Source organism: Elephas maximus, chromosome 23 (genome assembly GCF_024166365.1).
Source record: "Elephas maximus indicus isolate mEleMax1 chromosome 23, mEleMax1 primary haplotype, whole genome shotgun sequence".
Taxonomy (NCBI): Eukaryota; Metazoa; Chordata; class Mammalia; order Proboscidea; family Elephantidae; genus Elephas; species Elephas maximus.
In genome coordinates, this window is record NC_064841.1 from 74,083,967 (window position 1) to 74,095,430 (window position 11,464).

Here is an 11,464-nt window from a genome sequence, read left to right on the forward strand (position 1 = left end):
GTTCATCAAGGTTGCATGATACAAGATCAACATAAAGAAATCAATTGTATTACTCTACAGTAAGAATGAGCAAATGGAAAATTAAATTAAGAAAACAATTCCATTTACAATAGCATCAAAAAGAAGAAAAATGCACACAAACAGATTCAACTAAAGAAACGTCAAACTTACACTGTGAAAATTGTAAAACATTGTTGAAAGAAATTAGAAAAGACATAAATAAATGGAAGGACACCCTGTGTTAATGGATCAGAAGAGTTACCTTGTTAAGAGGACAATACCCCCAAAACGGATATACAGATTTAATGTAATCTCCATCAAAATGATAAAAATTTATTTCCTAGCAGAAATTGATGGGTTGCTTCTAAAATTCATATGGAAAAGCAAAAGACCCAAAACAATTTTGAAAAAGAACAAAGTTGGATTTCCTGATTTTAAAACTTACTATATGAATTTAAAGTAGTCAACAAAGTGTTGTACTGTCATAAAGATATATATATATATATCTGTATGTATATATATATATATGTCAAGGGACTAGAATTCGAAGTTCATAATTAAACCCATACATTTATGGTTAATTGGTTTTTGACAAAGGTGCCAAGACAATTTAGTCTTTCCAACAAATTTAGTATTTGCAACTAGTGGTTATGTGTCAACTTGATATTCATATATGAAAAAATAAAGTTGGACCCTGACCTCACACCATATACAAAAATAACTCAAGATGGATAAAAAGCCAAATGTAAACTACAAAACTCTTAGACGAAAATGCAGGTGGACATCATTGTGACCTTCTATTGCTAATGATATCTTAGATATGACACCAAAAGTACAAACAACAAAAGAAAATCGGATAAACAGGACCTCATCTAAATAAAAAACTTTTGTACTTTCAAAGGATTTTGTCAAGAAAGTGATTTTTGCAAATTATATATCTGATAAGGGGCTTATATCTAAATACCGAAAGAACTTCCATAACTCAATGTAAAAAAACAAATGACATAAATTTTAAAAAATGGGCAGAGGATATGACGAAATATTTCTCCAAAGAAGATACACAAACAGCCAAAGAGCACGTGAGAAAATGCTCAACATCATTAGCCATTAGGGAAATGCAATAAAAAACCACAACGAGGTACACTTCCCACCTATCAGGATCACTGTATTAAGTATATATATATATATATATATATATATAATAACAAGAGTTAGCAAGGATTTGGAAGCATTGAGATTGGCATACATTATTGGTGGGAATGTTAAATGGCAAAGCTGTATTAGAAAACACTTCGGTAGTTCTTCAAAAGATTTAAACCTAGAGTGAGTTACTATCTGACCCAGAAATTCCTTTCCTAGGTATATACACAAGATAAGTGAAAACATACGTCCACAAAAAAATGTGTGAGTGAATGTTCACGGCAGCATTATCAATAACGGTTAAAAAGTGAAAACAATTCAAATGCGTATCAACTGATAAATGGATAAAGAAAATGTGGCATATCATAGAATGGAGTCTTATTTGGCAATAAATGAAATGCTGGTACACACTACAAGGATGACCCTTGAAAACACTATGCTAAATGAAAAAAGCCAATCACAGAAGTCAACATGTTGTATCATTCTATTTACATGAAATGTCCAGAATAGGTAAATCCATGGAGACAGAAAGTAGGTGGGTAGTTGCCAGGTTCTGGGGAAGGGGACAATAAGGAGCGACTGCTAATGGGTACAGGATTTTGGGGGAAGGATGAGGAAAATGTTCTAGAGCTGTGTCTGGTGATAGTTGCATAACTGTGTGAATACACTAAACAACTTTGAACTGTACACTTTGAAGAGGTGAACTGTATGGTATGTGAATTATCTCAATAAAGTTGATACTTTGAAAAAGAGGAGGGGTGATCGCAGGTAATATTTCTATTTAGTGAAGTTTGCTTTGGGGCCTGTTGACATGCAACACAGCCATTTCATTTCTAGACACTTTTTCACTGTGAAAATGAATAAAGACCACACAAACGGGAAAAAGCAAAGGCTATGTATTAGGAATTTCCTATAGCTAGAGTGTAGCCGCCATCGCTTGTGCTTGGCAGAGCCCCAAGGCAACCAGGTAGTTGGGAAAGCTCTAGAGTAAAAAAAAGGGGGGCGGGAGGGGAGCATTTCAGGCTTCTAATGTACACTCTGATTACAGATTGTTAGAACAGGGACACTGGAGGCAGGTCAACTAGAAGCGGGCATCCTGTGTGATGGGCTTAGGAACATACTTGGCTTTCTCTAGTTGGTCCTGAGTTGGAAACAAAGGCAAATAATAGGGACGCTCTTAGTTATCGATCAAGTCCTGATCACTCTGGGCTGATTGCTGAAGAGGTGGTGACTTGGCTTCCAAGGCTGACTGCTGCAGAAGGTGTGGGTCAGAGTTTTATTCTCAGATATAGTCTGACCACTGTCCATTTGGATAGTCAGTCTCCGGAATAAAACAAGGATATTTACTATCACTGCTATTGTTTTCTGGAGGCTTTAGCCAATGCAATTAGAAAAGAGAAATCAATTCGAGGCATACAAATTGGAAAAAAAAATAATAAGTAGAACTCTTTGTATTTGCAAATGATTTAATAGTATATGTGGCCATAGGGACTCCATCAATAAAAAAAAAAAAAAATTCAGTAAGAAAAGAGGTTATAGAATTTGCATACAGAAATCAATAGCCTGCATATATACAAATAATATCCAGGTAGGGATATAGATATTGTAAGATCTACATTATAGATTATGTAGTGTAGATCTTCCATAGCCTTCCTTATTTTTTGTCCACTTGATAACTCTGGTATTAAGAATGTATTCCTATCTACCTTGTATTTTCCATAGTTTCTGCCTTATGAAAGGGCTGATGTGTTATTTGGTACATAATTACACACAACTTTATATTTTTATATAAAATATTAAAAAAATACTAGTGATGTTCTAATTTGTCCCATTTAATGTTTCTCCTTTGTCTGCTCTTAGGATGACCACCCTACTTTCTCATTGTTTCCACTTGCATGATAGCTTTTACATAACCCTTTAATTTCAGCCTTTCAGACTCACCTTGTTTTAGGCGTGTCTCTCGTACACCATATAGTTTCATTGATTCTTGCTTTGTGAGTCAAATTCAGAAAGTTGATATGACTGTTACATTATTCTTGTTGAACTTGTTGCATTTCCCATCTTTTAGTGTTGTTGAAGGAATAGTATTCACGTGGTTGTGGTGCAGTGGGTCACTTTTATATGGCCTTTCTAGCCATGGTTTTGTATCTCCACAAAATGATTGGCTGGGACTATGCAGTTGAGTGGCTTACGGTCTACTAAGGGAATTGGTCAGTTCCGTGGTCCTGGTGGAAGGACTGCGCCTTGAAATTGACCAAGGGTTTTCTTACATAAGGGCTAATCCCACAGAAGTTGCGGAGACCTCAGCACCACCAGCGTCTGGAGTGGGCTGCATCCGTATCCTCTGGACCAAGGACCCAGGAAGTTTGTGCTGAGAACCTCCTAGACCCAGAAGAAAAAGCAAACACTTGAGAGGGGAGAGGCGGTGTGAGCCGGCTCAGAGAAAGGCAGCAGCAGTCAGAGCGCGGGAGCCCGGAGACCGCAGGGAGCCGGCCGTAGCGCTTTGCTGCCCCGGGCGCAGAGGGCTGAGCAGTTGGGCAGGAGGCTTGCCGGCCGGGCCTACAGAGCGGTAGCGCTGATTTGGGCAGGCAGGGGCCTGAGTGCACCCTTGCAGGGGCTGCCTCGGAGAGTCCTGGGCAGGGTCTTCCCACTGCGGGGCGGAGCGGACACCTCAGGGCAGGAGGCTGGCAGCGGAGCTGGGAGAGCTGGAGCACTTGGCGGCGCCGGCAGAGGCCTGAGGTGCCCTTGCAGGCGCTGCAGCCTCCTCACCTGGGCTGCAGGGGCCAGGCAGCATGGCAGCAGGAAACCCTGCAGGCCCCGGGGCGCAGTGGGAGCCAGCGTGGAGCCTTAGAAGCGCCTAGAAGCAGAGGCTAGAACTCCTGTGCCGGCGTCTTCCGGGGCGAGGCCCAGCTGCACAGGAGAAGCCGCAGGTATGGTGCTGGTAGCCATTGGCAGCGACAACATGAACACAGCGTTTGTCCTGAACCAGGCACCCCTGCCAGCAACGGAAGAGCCTGGACACGGATTATTTGGGGGAAGGTAAGTGTTATCCCTTTGGAAATCTGTTGTTGTTGTTCAGGGACGGATTAACCAGTAAGCATCGCATAGTACGCATCGGCTTGCGCTGAAGTACGCAGGGGCTTAACTGTGTTTACTCGCCAATTTGTGGGGAGCAGTTTCACCGGAGCTTCACCACGTCTTCGACAGGGTGGGGGACAGGTGAAACTGCACCCTAGAGTGGAGAAAGGCACAAGTGGGCCCGGGTGTGCCTTGCTTATTGGGTAATCCGGCCCTGTATGTATTGTTTACTGTTTGCCACCTGTGAATGACAGCTAATGGTTTTCACTTTGCCTACTCCGTGTAAGCGCCTCCTGTGTCTGATGAATGAAGCACCCAAAGAACGGTTGCTGCCGGGGAACGTCCAGGCCTTATTCCTGGCACTCCTAGGGCTGCCTGGAGGTTTGAGGCCCAGCCTGTCTGCCTGTGCAATGCAGATAGACCTAGGCACACAGTGGTTTTGTTTGTCCTCCTTGGTGCCATACATAGTGTTTTGGAGGATGTGTAGAGGGATTCAGGTTACAGTGGCTGCCACTCCCTTAGCTACCCAGGAGTTTCTCAGGAATACTTCCTTTTAACATTTTTCTTTTCTGGCTCTGAAAAAAGCTGTAAAAGGCAAATAGCTTTGGGATATACAAAATGGCCGCTATCATTAGTCACGTCCTTTTTGCAAAAGATTCAATAAGGCATTTAATAAATAAAATAAAATATATCTGACATTTTCAAAAAAGCCAGTCATAATGAAGATCATTATGTATACCTCAAGAGTTGATTGTCTCATATCACTATGCAAATTTAATGATATTAAAATTCCAGTAGGATTTATCCATTTTGGAATTGGATGAAATCATCTTAATATTCATATGCAAATGCGAATATTTGGGAATAGCCAAGAAAATTACTTTTAAAACCTATTTACCAGATGTCAGTAAACACTATAAAGCCAGTACAATCAACTCAATATGGTGTTGGCAAAGGGATAGACCAATACATTAGTTTAACCAAATAGATAATCCTGAAATAGAGCCCAATATGCATGAGATTAAATATTAGAGAAATGTGGTATTTTAGTTCAATGGGAAAAGGGAGGCTTATTTAACAAATGCTCCTGGCACAACTGCCTGTCCATGTGAAAGAGAATATTTCAAAACACAGGAGCTCAGTGTTACGTGTCTCATCATTGGCCCCATGAGACTGGACGGATATGGCAACAAGGGAATAGTAGGCGACAAGACTGCCAACTTAGAGGGTTTTTAGGTTGTGAACGTCTTTGCATGTCATGTTCAGGGGTGTAAACTCAACCTTGTAGGGAAAATGGGAAACCGTTTTTCACTATACTGAAGACAGTCATATACACGTTTCAGAAAAGGTGGCAGAAATGTGGAGGATTTATTGGAGAGGAGAAAATTAACTTTTGCATGGTAACTAGACTCAGGGGATTTGGGGAGGTAAAAAGTGAAAGACAAGGATTTCAAGAGCCCTGCAAGACGAGGAAGCGAATACCTACGTCCATTTTGTCCTGCTTGATCATTTTGCCTGAAGCCATTCTCTTCCCCTGGCGTATTCATTTCACATGTATTCCTGCTCTCTCGGTCTTTTCTCTCCTGGTCCGCAGTTAGAGTGAGCTAAGAAGCGTGGAGTTTGTGTTCATGCCACCAGCATTTTCTCTTACAGCACCATAATGATGCTCTTTTCAGTCCCTAGAACCAGTTTTTCTTATACTAAACCACCGCCTTCATTGTTGTAACCTGGCTGATAGCTGTCAGCTCTTCAGTAAAGAACTGAAGAGTGGCTGAGAACCTTGTAGCTCAAAACCCAACCCAGAGTGTCACCAAGCAAAAGACCTCCCTAACTGCTTTATATCAACAACTGGCACCAGTTGGTGGAACTGTGCTTCTTTCTGCAACATGTGCCTTTATCTGTTGATTGTCACAAGTGCCAGGTGAGACACAGCATACTTACAGTTGTTTGACTACGGTGGCCAAGGTATAAATCTTTTTAACATCAAAGGCTAGACTAGATTTAAAGTCTATTCAAACTGCTTGGTGCAAAGTATCACTCCCAGGAAGTGACTTTTAACCCTAGTGTATGTGACTCCAAAGACCGTACTTTTCCCAAGCATTGTATGTCCTCCCTATTAGGTCAAAGCAAGTAATTTAAATAGGATAACATCAAAATCATGTTGGTAATGCAGCCCCAAATAGCCTTTGTGCCTGTAATCTTAATTTAATTGATTGAATCCACCATTTTGACGTGAGCACGGAGTAAGGCGCGGGTGTGATACATTTTCAGCATTCTTCCATGTACCCTCACTGGCCAGCTTTAGAATCATTCGATTATCATTGGATAGTTACTGAGTACATATTACTTCAATTTCATAAACCTCAGTTTACTCATCTATAAAATGAGTTGTTTCACAGAAGAAATACAAATAGATGTAAACATACCTAGCAAATGATGTCTATTAAACAACTGATAGTTTCCTTTCTTCACTTCATCTTTCCTCCCTCGGATCTATCATGTCCGTAGATCCCCTAGAACTTTGTACTTTATCTTTTAAACAAAGCTTTTTGGGGGATCATATTTAAACTATGGATAAATATCTAGTACCAGAATTGAAGTACTGTGGAAATCAAAGGAGAAAAAAAATTCTGAATGTTAAGGTCTTTAGACATCCTCAGGTATCAGCACATCGGTGTCTATTTCTTTAAAAAGTGCTGCATAAATATAAGTTTTGGTTAGTATTCGTTGATATGGCTAGGCATTGCAAAGAAGGAAAAAAGGGTCTGGGAGTAAAAGAATAAGACAGGCGCAGAGAGATGTTAAGACAATTAAAATGTGTGAAATGAAAACATACAAAAATTGGTCAGAAAATGGTGAAAAATTAATGAGAGAAGTCATCAAATAAGCCATCCTGATAGGAAGCTTTGTGTATTGTCAGTATTTAATAGTCATTTTATTCTCTTGAGGTCATCATGTTAGTAATAGCTTTTAAGATCCATTTTATTTGGCTCGAATCCTGTAGTCATTGTGGATTATCTAAGCCAGAGAAGCAAAAGCTGGAGTGAAAATAAATAATGACCTTCAGTACTAAAGCATAGAAGCTGGTGGCTGGCTTCTTTCGCTGTTAAAAGACAAGAGAGCAAGAAGAGGTTCAGAGAATGCAATACTCAGGTTCTATTTTTTCCTCAAAGTGACAGTTGTGCAAGGTGCTTTCCAGCCAAGGGCAACTGTGCAATTCTTTCTCTTGAGATTTTGGCATGGCTCTGCCAGAAAACAATGAATTACCCTACTATCACAGCACCTCTTCTTGCCCTTTGGGGATATAATTCTTTACTTAAGAGCCCACGTTTTCTTTGGTTATTTTTCAAAGAATCTCAAATTCTATGACTACCATAGGAGACAGAACGTCATTGTGCTTCTACAGCTCGTTAGCCTAAAAATAAAACTCAAAGTCTTTGTCAAGTGCACCTCTTTCTTAGATAATCTTCTGAGGGACATTATATTTAAAGTCAAAATGGGGCAATGAATCGATTTAACCTCTCACTGGTGACTCTAAGAGGTCTCTCAACTGAGTGAAGTATGTCCAAAGTGGTGTGCGTAGATGTTCAAAACTATGTAACATCAAAGAAGACGAATTGTTGAAAGTGTTTGACATATTTTGAAATATGATGTACAGGAAACAGAGTGGTAAAAAAAAAAAGTCCTGTCATTGCAATTAGGTAGTGGAAGGATCACTGAGTTGAAGCCTGAACAGAAAGAAAGACAGGAAGATAAATTTAACTTTTCTCTTCATCAGTATGATACTGACAGAGTAACTAACAACCTAGTTCTTGGATGAAAAGTTGTAAGTAGGGCTGACAGATACACCTGTGAGAAGGTTCACTTGTTTTTTTGCAATAGATTTACTCTGGAGACAAATCAGCTTTTATTTAAAATATAAATGGAAAGTTGGGGTGCAATAATTTATTCTAAAAGCTGAAAGTGTCTCATTCCATCAATAACCATCTCTGGAGTATATACAGTGTATATGTCAGACTCACTGGTAGTCAAAGATGGAAAAGACATGAGTCCTTTCCTTAAAGAACACTAGCTCCTTGGGGTTGTTAGGGTGCTTCATTACAGAATAGGATTTGGTAGGCATTCTGCAATTTCTGCAGTGCTATTTAACTCCCCCACAAGTTTATATTAGATTATGTTGTTCTGCTACAGACGAAACCACGGGAGAGGTCATGTAGACAGGAATATTCATCCAAGGGCGACGTGATGACTCCCTGTTCAGGCAATCAGCTATTCATTGTTAGTATTTAACACATCTCCCGAGCAACGGGCAGTGTAATGTTCACCGGGGAGGCACCAATCACTTTGTTTGGTCATAGCTTTGGGCTCTCAGTAGTGGGGAAGGCCACTGTGCTTTTTATTTGATAAAGACGCCATGTTAGCAGTTAGTCATCAGAGTTGTTGCTGCATGTTCTTACAGCCAGTCTCCATGTGAGGGAAGGTGCTAAGTGTTTTGGCTTCTCTGACTAACCAAATAATTTTGAAGAAACACTCATGGATGGGAAGGAGACTTGGGATACCCTTATACAAGCAAACACATATAGTACTTTGCTCCAGAGACTTTTGATGTAAAACGAATAACATGACTCTGACATGAAAAAAGGCACATAACCTATGTCTCCATAGGCTGTTGAGTTAATTGAAGTGGATTCATTTATAGGCATCAACTTTTTATTCATTCATGTAAGTGACTGTACTGTCTTGCCTTGGTGTTTTGCTGTTGCATGTATAAAGCCACAATCCTCTGCCTTGCTGCCTAGGTCGTAACCCTTGAAGACTCAGCCCCAAAGCACTGTATGGGAGAATAAAACACATTTTCATTGACAGCATATTATGTGTCAGTCACTTCTAGTTTTGTTAACCAGACACAAATCTCTGCTCAGGGAGCTTGTATTCCAGAGGAGGAGACAGACAATAAACTAGTTGACTAAATAAAGGATGCAGTGTAGTTAATACTTGTGAGGTGTGGAATCACCTTGCAGAAAGCAATTTGGCATTTGTTCTTGACTGTTTCGAGCTGGACTACACATGAAGCTAATGAATAAGGGGCTGACCAAACCAAAAGGGACCACCTGGGGCCTAATGTTGACTAAGCCTCAGGAGGCGTGATGTACTACTCTGTCATGGACATGCGGGGAGACTGAAAAGAGCCCTGAACCCTAAGATTCAGATGAGCTTCCTGATTGGTGACTGTGCATGGTAGAGGGTAGCACATTCCTCTTTGGGACATGGAAGCTCTGGGCTAGGACTCGTCCTATATGTCTCACCTATGCATCTCTTTGTTTGCATCCTTTTTGGTTGTGATAAATCTGTAACTGCAAGTATGGCACAATCTCTGAGATTCTGTGAATAGTTCCAGTGAATTATAGAACGAACCCACAGGGGCATTTAGAGCCAGCTGGGGGTGGTGTCTGCCTATTTGGCGGTCTGAAGGACAGCGTCCTGTTAACTTGCGAGCTCTGACCTGGCTGCGGGTAGTGTCTGCCTATTTGGGAGTCTGAAGGACAGTGTCCTGTTAACTTGCGAGCTCTGACCTGGCTGTGGGTGGCAAGGATTAGAGAAATGCTACATGGGGTCAGCTGGTGTGAAAGAAGGTATCCTTCTAACTTGGTAGCTCTGACCCAGCTCTGGGTGGCTAGAGTCAGAGGGAGAGTGCCACTAGGGCAGCTGGCCACACGGATGAAGTAGTGGGAAGGTGAAGGCTGGATCCATCACTAAGCTTTGGGGGTTGGATTCATGCTGATAGGACGCAGTTAGCGATGCAGGTGAGACTTACCCCCTTAGCTTCTTATTTAGTGCAATGGTGATAAGTTCTTAGGAGAAAATATGAAAGCGAGAATGGACATATGACGTGTCAGGGTAGGGGGTAAAAAAAAAAAGGGGGGTGAGTGCTGAAATTTTAGATGGTGTGGTCAGAGGAAGCCTTACAGAGAGAGTGACTTTTGAAATAAGACTGAAGGAAGAGAGCAAAGTAGTTATATGCTCAGAGAAGGAAGAGCAGCACAGGGAGCAGCACAAAGTGAAAAGGAGTTTGAGCAGGATATTGCCCATTGTGTTTGACCAATGGGAAAGAGGCCAGGGCACCTGGAGTGGAGAGAATGAGGAGGGGTTTGAGGACATAGTGTCAGAGAGGCAATGTGGAGCTAGTTAACGTAGGGTCTTGCAGGTCTACTTTGAGTAAGTTCTATTACTCAGAGATGGGACTCTATGGTAAGTATTGAACAAAGCAGTGAAAAGATATGGCTTACATTTAACAGGTTTATTCTGACTGTTGTTTTGAGAATACACCACATGGAAGCTGTGGCAGAAACGGAGAGAGTTAGAAGGCCTGAGCAATAATTGTGACAAGAGTTGATAACGGTTTTGGCCAGGGAAGTAGTCATGAGGGTAGAAATAAAAGACAACATGGTTTACTGTTGGAAGGAATGTAGGGCATGAGAGGAACGGTCTTTTGAGTATTCCAGAATGAAGGTTGCCATTACCTGAGATTGAGAAGGCTGCAGGAAGAAATAGTGTTGGATAGACATTTGCCTTTGGACATTTTAAGTTTTTAATGACTGGCATGATTCCAAATATAAGAGCCAATAGGTAGGTGGACATAGGGTTTCTGGAGTTTGGGGGAAACTCTGAGCTGCAGATATATATTTGGCATTCATCAACAAATAGCATTTGAAACTATGAAACTGAATAATAGCAACTAGCCACATTAGGACAGGCAAGAAGGGAGGAATTAGATAGGTAGATTTTTAAAAGTGATAATATTTTAGATTTATTCTTATATTGAGAAGTTTATGCTATGATGATATTTGACTTTGGTGGAATATTGGTTTTAAGACTTGCCCATTAGGAATTGGACAAAATATAGTTTTGGTGTCTTTTTCTCTCTGTATTATTATTATTATTATTTGTATAAATTGTCTTTCTGTCTCTGTGTCTATCTTTCAAGCAAATCAAATCTTCTGAACATAACGAGATATCCATCAGCATTCTGGTAACTCACTGATGGACCCATGCCCCACTTGCTTTTAACCCCCAACTCCTAGTTTTCTTATTTTTCCTCATTTCATTTTGTTCTTAATTATTTTATTCATTGTATTCAATATCACTAGTTAGATTGTAAACTGATTATAGAGAAAGGGTCTTCTTTTCCACAATTTTTTTGCACAAATCATAATGTTAGATGCATAGCAAGCACTCAATATATACT